The following is a 9129-nucleotide window of genomic DNA, read 5'->3' on the forward strand; positions in this document are numbered from 1 at the left end:
TAAACAAACTGAAAGAACAGAACCACATGATCATTTCATTAGATGCTGAGAAAGCATTTGACAAAATTCAATACCCCTTCATGATAAAAGTCCTGGAAAGAATAGGAATTCAAGGCCCATACCTAAACGTAGTAAAAGCCATATACAGCAAACCAGTTGCTAACATTAAACTAAATGGAGAGAAACTTGAAGCAATCTAATTAAAATCAGGGACTAGACAAGGCTGCCCACTCTCTCCTTACTTATTCAATATAGTTCTTGAAGTTCTAGCCAGAGCAATCAGACAACAAAAGGAGATCAAGGGGATACAGATCGGAAAAGAAGAGGTCAAAATATCACTATTTGCAGATGATATGATAGTATATTTAAGTGATGCCAAAAGTTCCACCAGAGAACTACTAAAGCTGATAAACAACTTCAGCAAAGTGGCTGGGTATAAAATTAACTCAAATAAATCAGTTGCCTTCCTCTACACAAAAGAGAAACAAGCCGAGAAAGAAATTAGGGAAACTACACCCTTCATAATAGACCCAAATAATATAAAGTACCTCGGTGTGACTTTAACCAAGCAAGTAAAAGATCTGTACACTAAGAACTTCAAGACACTGAGGAAAGAAATTGAAGAAGACCTCAGAAGATGGAAAGATCTCCCACGCTCATGGATTGGCAGGATTAATATAGTAAAAATTGCCATTTTACCAAAAGCAATCTACAGATTCAATGCAATCCCCATCAGAATACCAATCCAATTCTTCAAAGAGTTAGACAGAACAATTTGCAAATTCATCTGGAATAACAAAAAACCCAGGATAGCTAAAGCTATCCTCAACAATAAAAGAACTTCAGGGGGAATCACTATCCCTGAACTCAAGCAGTATTACAGAGCAATAGTGATAAAAACTGCATGGTATTGGTACAGAGACAGACAGATAGACCAATGGAATAGAATTGAAGACCCAGAAATGAACCCACACACCTATGGTCACTTGATTTTTGACAAAGGAGCCAAAACCATCCAATGGAAAAAAGATAGCATTTTCAGCAAATGGTGCTGGTTCAACTGGAGGGCAACATGTAGAAGAATGCAGATCGATCCATGCTTATCACCCTGTACAAAGCTTAAGTCCAAGTGGATCAAGGACCTCCACATCAAACCAGACACACTCAAACTAATAGAAGAAAAACTAGGGAAGCATCTGGAACACATGGGCACTGGAAAAAATTTCCTGAACAAAACACCAATGGCTTGTGCTCTAAGATCAAGAATCGACAAATGGGATCTTATAAAACTGCAAAGCTTCTGTAAGGCAAAGGACACTGTCGTTAGGTCAAAACGGCAACCAACAGATTGGGAAAAGATCTTTACCAATCCTACAACAGATAGAGGCCTTATATCCAAAATATACAAAGAACTCAAGAAGTGAGACCATAGGGAGACAAATAACCCTATTAAAAAATGGGGTTCAGAGCTAAACAAAGAATTCACAGCTGAGGAATGCCGAATGGCTGAGAAACACCTAAAGAAATGTTCAACATCTTTAGTCATAAGGGAAATGCAAATCAAAACAACCCTGAGATTTCACCTCACACCAGTGAGAATGGCTAAGATCAAAAACTCAGGTGACAGCAGATGCTGGCGAGGATGTGGAGAAAGAGGAACACTCCTCCATTGTTGGTGGGATTGCAGACTGGTAAAACCATTCTGGAAATCAGTCTGGAGGTTCCTCAGAAAATTGGACATTGAACTGCCTGAGGATCCAGCTATACCTCTCTTGGGCATATACCCAAAAGATGCCTCAACATATAAAAGAGACACGTGCTCCACTATGTTCATCGCAGCCTTATTTATAATAGCCAGAAAATGGAAAGAACCCAGATGCCCTTCAACAGAGGAATGGATACAGAAAATGTGGTACATCTACACAATGGAATATTACTCAGCTATCAAAAACAACGAGTTTATGAAATTCGTAGGCAAATGGTTGGAACTGGAAAATATCATCCTGAGTGAGCTAACCCAATCACAGAAAGACATACATGGTATGCACTCATTGATAAGTGGCTATTAGCCCAAATGCTTGAATTACCCTAGATCCCTAGAACAAACAAAACTCAAGACGGATGATCAGAATGTGAATGCTTCACTCCTTCTTTAAATGAGGAAAAAGAATACCCTTGGCAGGGAAGGGAGAGGCAAAGATTAAAACAGAGACTGAAGGAACACCCATTCAGAGCCTGCCCCACATGTGGCCCATACATATACAGCCACCCAATTAGACAAGATGGATGAAGCAAAGAAGTGCAGACCGACAGGAGCCGGATGTAGATCGCTCCTGAGAGACACAGCCAGAATACAGCAAATACAGAGGCGAATGCCAGCAGCAAACCACTGAACTGAGAATAGGTCCCCCGTTGAAGGAATCAGAGAAAGAACTGGAAGAGCTTGAAGGAGCTCGAGACCCCAAAAGTACAACAATGTCAAGCAACCAGAGCTTCCAGGGACTAAGCCACTACCTAAAGACTATACATGGACTGACCCTGGACTCTGACCCCATAGTTAGCAATGAATATCCTAGTAAGAGCACCAGTGGAAGGGGAAGCCCTGGGTCCTGCTAAGACTGAACCCCCAGTGAACTAGACTATGGGGGGGAGGGCGGCAATGGGGGGAGGTTGGGAGGGGAACACCCATAAGGAAGGGGAGGGGGGAGGGGGGTGTTTGCCCGGAAACCGGGAAAGGGAATAACACTCAAAATGTATATAAGAAATACTCAAGTTAATAAAAAAAAAAAAAGAATACAAGAGACTTCAAAGAAATCAATATCGCCATTGACTTCCTTCCAGAATTAGAAGGTAAGAACTATTGCTCAAGGCATGGCACGCTGTGGACATTGCACTTGAAAATATGAAGCCGGAACAAACCTAGAAGCCTCCTCCCTGAGAACTATGTCTCATACTGTGAGAAAGTGTTAGGCAAGTTCTCAAGGGAAAGGAGCACCCAGTAGTCCTACACAGTTCAAGCTTGTGAAACACAAGCATGACTGGACCAGGAAGATATCCACAAAGGTCAATAGTGACGCTTTTGCCTTTGGGATAACTGACAGTCGTGTAATTGGACTTAAGGCCCACTCAAAAGGAGGATATTGATTCCTATATTATTAATCTATCAAACTACCCATGACTGAAAATATCACAGACTGGAGAAGAGAACCTTCAGTTGGCAGCTTCCTAAACCAATATAACTACTTACTGTTTACTAAATAATTATTCTTACGTCACAGATGAATGTATCCCTCACTCTCATCAAAGAAGCTTGTTTTGGCAATGAATGAGACTATTACAATGATACAAAACCTGTCAGGATTGATGTATCTGCAGTGCAACCCTTAAAACTAGGGTTTAGGGAAAACTGTGGAAGAGGGAGCAGAAAGACTGTACGAGTCAGGGGCTTAGGATGCCTGCTGTTACATAGTGTCCCCTAGGCACTGAGAGATGGCATTTTAAGGCAGATAAGAAAATTAAAATTCCAGGGCATCTGGTACTGACTCATTCACCGGCCCTCCAAATGACTCCGGACATGAGTAAACGAGTAACAAGCCTTACCCTTGTGATGTTTGTCCAAGTCCTTATTGTATACTGCTCTAGTCATTGCGTCCTGCAGATAGAGTTCCAGGGAGCCGGAGCAAAGCCTATCCAGATGTTTATCAGGTGCAGGAGCTTCATCAACTCTAACAAACATTTACCCTAAAAGGACAAAAAAGAGGCCTGCTTTGGGAACAATGAGGACGACCTAACCTTCCTCCTGCCTCAATAGCCCTGCTCCAGGAACTAGCTGACCATAAAACACTATCATGAGGACAATCCTGTGACTTTGAGAGTTTCCCCTTGTGACATTTTTGGTATTTCCTTCTGACATCCCCCCATCTCCTGGAGCTTGTGACTTCTTCCTTTAAAAAGCCCTTCTCCCAGCCACTCGGGGTCGACACCTCTGTCTCCTGCATGGGATACGTGTCGGCCCGGAGATTTCCATAATAGATCTCCATAATAAACCTCGCCTTTGCGTATTACATCCAAAATGGTCTCTCTGTGTCTGGGGTCTGCAATTTCCCGAGATTTGAGTAAGGGTCTCTCTTTGGGGATCTTTCAGGCACAATGGGGAAACTGTACATATGAACTCTCAACAACATGGTTGCTTGAACAAGCCCAGCATGAGGACAATCTTAAATGACATGTCACTGTAGACAAGGGAAATTCCACATGGCCTCACCAACAGCTGAAGAACTACAGGCTACAAGTGACTTCAGCTTTCTTTGTGAACAAGCTCCACATCATTTGTCCAGTCCCTAATGGTCATCCCTGGGCACACATACATGTGAACCAAGCTAAATAGACTCAGTAACTCATAGAAACATATATAACATACTCATGTACATATATACACATAATAATAATGATGATGATGAGTTCTTGGATACAATAAAAAAATCAAGAAAACAAAATACACACAAACAGAAATTCACAGATACATCTGCTCTATTGGAGACTGGAACTCCTGACATTGCCTGGAGATGCTTGAGTTAGGACATCAGGAAAGATTGGCCATGGGCATTGTACCCTGCTTATAGTCTGGGGCCGTTCTCTGTTGTTTCTTCAGAATTAGAAATACTAAAACCCATTCTGTCAATCAAGCTCACAAAAAAAGCTAGGGTGGATTTCACAGGTCATTGAAAAGGTCATGCTTCAACACCCCTCCCAACTTCTGGTCTGAAGGAAGGCCAAGGAGAGTCCAGGTTACCCCAGAAGTAGCAATGTCTGGAAGCAGTGACTGAGCAAATAAACAAGTGGTCACATTCTACACTTTAGAGCAGTAGTTCTTCACCCTCCTAATGCTGCAGCCCTTTAATACAGTTTCTCATGTTGTGATGACCCCCTCCCAACCAAAACTATTTCCTTTGCTGCTTTTTAACTCTAATTTTGCTATTGTTGTGATTCGTAATGTAAATAACTTGTGTTTTCCAATGGTCTTAGGTTCAGCCTGTGAAGGGGTTGCAACCCACAGGGTGAGAACCTCTGCTTCAGACCATCATGATGAAATGGTCAAGCTTTTAGCACAGAGCCTGAGGTCATGGTTCTAACAAAGGCTAGCCTCTCTTTCCCCAGGAAGATGGAATTGCAAAAGAAAGAAAAAACATGGTTACAATGAACCTGGAAAGAGCAGGTCTCTCATGGACCCTACCCAGGTTCCTTTGCGGTTTACTTTAAAGCCTTGGTGCTGGATTCAGTTCCCACCCTCCCAGATAGCCTGTTGGTTAGTTGTCTGATAACATTACATCTGTAGTCTACAGCAACATCGGTTCAGATCCCAGCCCTTCTGCCAGATCAGTTATTAAATGTTTTGATAGTGTCACTGTCCACAGTGTCTACACAGAGCTCTGAAAGATCCTCAAACTAAGTTTCTGTCTCTACTTTTTAAAGTTGTGGACAGAGTACCAGGCTTTCCTTGGCATTCCACACATATATGCCTTTACTCTTATTGCCCTCCCCACTCCCTGACTTCCCCATGCTACTGCACTCCTCTTGCCGGTCCCGCTTTCACTTTCCTGTGGCATGTATTCCATTACTCTATTTTAGTCTTTCCTCTTCCCTCCTTTAAGGTCTTTTCCTCCTCCTCTTCCTCATGGTTCTCTTGCTACTTTCATCACACATAGACATAAATATCCCTGAACATGTACACACACATGCACATAAACATGCGTGCATATGTATTCACACATGCATATGATCATGCATACACATGTGTACACATTCACACATTTAAAATCTATAGTTATGGGGTAGAGAGTTGCCTCAGCATTGAAAAGCAATGGTTGCTCTTGCAGAGAATCGAAGACCTGTTCCTATGACTCACGTGGCAGCTCACAGCTGTCTGTAACTCACTACCAGGGATACCCTCTTCTGATCTCCATGGCAACCAGACCTATACATGGTACATATACAAACTTACACAGAAAATAATAAGTATTTTTAGGCATTTAAATCTAGAGCCTGCCTACAAGAAAAATAGTGTTTATCATTCTGAGTCAGGCTTAATTTGATTAACATAGTGAGCTTCACTACTAATTCTTCTACAGATATTTCATTTATCATGTTATAGTTGGATACAATTCTATTTTGTACACCTGCCTTATCCACTTCCTGTGGATTGATCTCAGGGGGTTCCACCTCTTAGCTATTGGGAGTAGTGCATCTGTAAACATGGACAGATGGTGGTCTGTTAGCGGAGTGCCTTCATATGTTACCTCAGGTACAGCATCACTAGTTGTTTGGTTTGGTTTGGTTTGGTTTGGTTTGGTTTGGTTTGATTTAGCATTATAAAAGACCAAACACCACTGATTTCCAGAATGGCTGTACACTCTACATTCCCACCAGTAGTGTATAAAGATTTTCCTCACATCCATTCACCGCTTGAAAAAATTTTTTACCAAAGCATAATATCCAAACTGAAAGAGAATATGCTGTCAATCTGCAGCCCTCCTAATGGTGCATGAGCTGCACCAGACCTTGATTCTCAATGCCATGCTCCAGTATGAGGAAAGGCCTTCATCTGCATTGTAACTAATTAAAATTCATAAACGGTGAAGGGAAGCACGCTAGTGTAAGATGATGTGAGCCAACACTGTAGCACTGCAAGCTCCTGTTAATCTAAATTATTCCACTCAGGATTGGCAATCAGTAAGACAAGTAGTGACTAATTCTGACAAGGATGTCAAGAGAGAGGAAGCCACCATGTGGAGATGTCAATCAGCCCAGGCACCGTGGAAGTCAGTCTGAAGATTGCTCAGAAAACTAAATCTGGATCTCCCATGTGACCTTAATACCACACCTGTGTTCACACCAAGACTCCAAGTGAACGCATCACAGAGACACCAGTACATCTCTGTGCACCGAGCAGTGTTCCCGTGTGAGCAAGTGTAATGGAACCTACATTGGTATCCAACACACAGGATTGATAAAGAAAACTGATGTACACTCTGAATAGTCCTTTCGTCACAAAGAATGAAGTCATGTCATTTACAGGAGAATGAACACAATGGGTGATCATTTAAATGGATTAAGTCAGTCTCACATAGACAAATAGTGTTTCCTCTCATTTGTGCTTCCTATGTTTTACATAAATCCAAAATGCATGTATGAAAAAAGTAACACTGTAGAGAACACAGATAATAAAGTGGTGTGGGGGTAAGAAAAGGAGAGTCAGAGCCATGGGGGAATATGCTCAACATAACAGAAACTTGTATAAAACTCTACCTTCTTTAAAAGTTTATTTTAAAAATGATAATGCCTATTCTGCAAAGTCATCAGCTGTGTTGTAAAAGGATATCTTCTGGCCTCATTTTTGCCACCCCTAGGAGACAGGAGAACCACAGCAGTGTGTATACACTTCTTTTCCCTCCTAGCATTGACATTACTAATAACCCTGAAACTGTCAGCATTGTGAGTGTCCTAGGGCACTTTATCAAGACAGTAGACTCTGCATGTGTAGCTGTTGCTTCTACAGTTTAATTCTGCAGGAAGGTGTATTCATTGCTATTTTTCCTTACTAGGAACATTCTGACAGCTTTTCCAGTGCTATGATCAGTATTTTGTTTCTGAAAGAGATAAATTTTGATGACAATCCTTTGCTGAGATCTCCAATGGAAATCTGTAAAGGAAAACAGATGCATATGATCACTCGCTATCTCCAAAGAGCAGATGACAGAGATGGTGGGTGATGATGAGGGATTATCTACACAAGAAACTGGTATCTGTACAGTAAAAGAGCTTGCTTTAGTTCAAGACTTCAAGCTGGCAGTAACATTAAAATAGTTATCTTACTTTTTCTGAAGGTTACCTGTTTATGTTAATAAATCAGATTATTTACTCATGAGCAGATGTAATATCTAAAAAGATTCCCCAATCATCCTGTCATGTGCCATATCTATACAAACAAGAACATTTACCAGTCTAAGCTAGTGACAAAATTGTGTCAACAAGTACTGTCCTTCGTAAGCCACATTATACATCCATTCACATGGCTTTTCTTGTTGGGAGCAATGCCCTTAAAACCCTCCATTATTGATGTTAATATTATAGTAAGAGTTAAGTGTGACTGCGATCATGGAAAATCCCCAGCCAGCTGCAGAAGACTAATACAAATCTGGTGGTTAGGATGCCTAATGATATGACAAACCTGTGACCTTTCTGAGAAACCAACATCCTGTTGACATCAGCTGACCACAAGAGCACTGTGTCCTTGGCCTGCATAGATGTTTCCCACTTTTCCCCTCCCTCTGTTACCCCTGCTATGGTATAAATTCAGCCTTGGGAAAAAATAAAATTTGTCGCCTTGATCAGACTCTTGGTATTCTTCTTTGAGTCTGTTATCCCCCATTCTTTCCTAGGTGGTCCCCAACCTCCACTGACTGCCCTGCAGGCCCGGGCATTTTCTGAAATTTGAACCGCCCTGAGAGAAACTTGAAAGAAAATTAAGTCACAGTGGCTGCCTCCTTTAAGTCACATTGGCTGACTTTGTGACTTCAAAGGGAATAGAGTTCCAAGTGTCCAAGTAGTATTTCTATTCTGTATAGAGAAAGATGGTCAAGTTAGGTGACTTAACCCCCATGCTAAACTTGCTTCTCTACTTCTCAAAGAACCAGGATTCTTGTTGATCTGCTTTTTACATGAAAAGTATGGAGGTAACAGCAGTACCTCAAAGCTATGGAAGGGGAGAGGTCTCCACATTCACCACCTTCTGTGTGCTTGAGTTGTCTTTATCCTGCAGTTTTGATCCTCAGGGAACCTGGGAAAAAGAGCGTGGGAGACTTATTGATTCCACAGTTTACAAGGAGTATAGAGCCACTTTCTAAGCATTTACAAAGCAGTTATATTTTCTTATCATTACTATGAAATCAAGTCTGAGGGATTAACAGTTATATACAATTACTCAATTTGAGAAGATCAGAGCGTATTTGTCAAAATCTGGAGCATGGAGGTTCCCAAATTCTTGAAGAATTTGGTACTCTGGTCAACAAGGATGACTCTAGATCACAATATCTGGAAGTGTCCTCTTTTAGAAAAGCACTAATGGGCCTG

At 41.5% G+C, this 9129-nt stretch overlaps 1 long non-coding RNA gene across 1 annotated transcript; it reads right to left on the reverse strand.

Annotated features, from left to right (window-relative positions):
- Positions 1 to 3600: 3600 nt before the first annotated feature.
- Positions 3601 to 8485, reverse strand: LOC134486558 (uncharacterized). Its single transcript, XR_015686350.1, has 3 exons — positions 8228 to 8485; positions 7599 to 7699; positions 3601 to 3741 (listed from the first exon to the last, which is right to left on the reverse strand). It is a non-coding gene; the product is annotated as an uncharacterized LOC134486558 (long non-coding RNA).
- Positions 8486 to 9129: the final 644 nt, after the last annotated feature.

The sequence above is a fragment of the Rattus norvegicus genome, chromosome 4 (assembly GCF_021556685.1).
Source record: "Rattus norvegicus strain SHRSP/BbbUtx chromosome 4, alternate assembly SHRSP_T2T, whole genome shotgun sequence".
In the NCBI taxonomy this organism is placed as follows: Eukaryota; Metazoa; Chordata; class Mammalia; order Rodentia; family Muridae; genus Rattus; species Rattus norvegicus.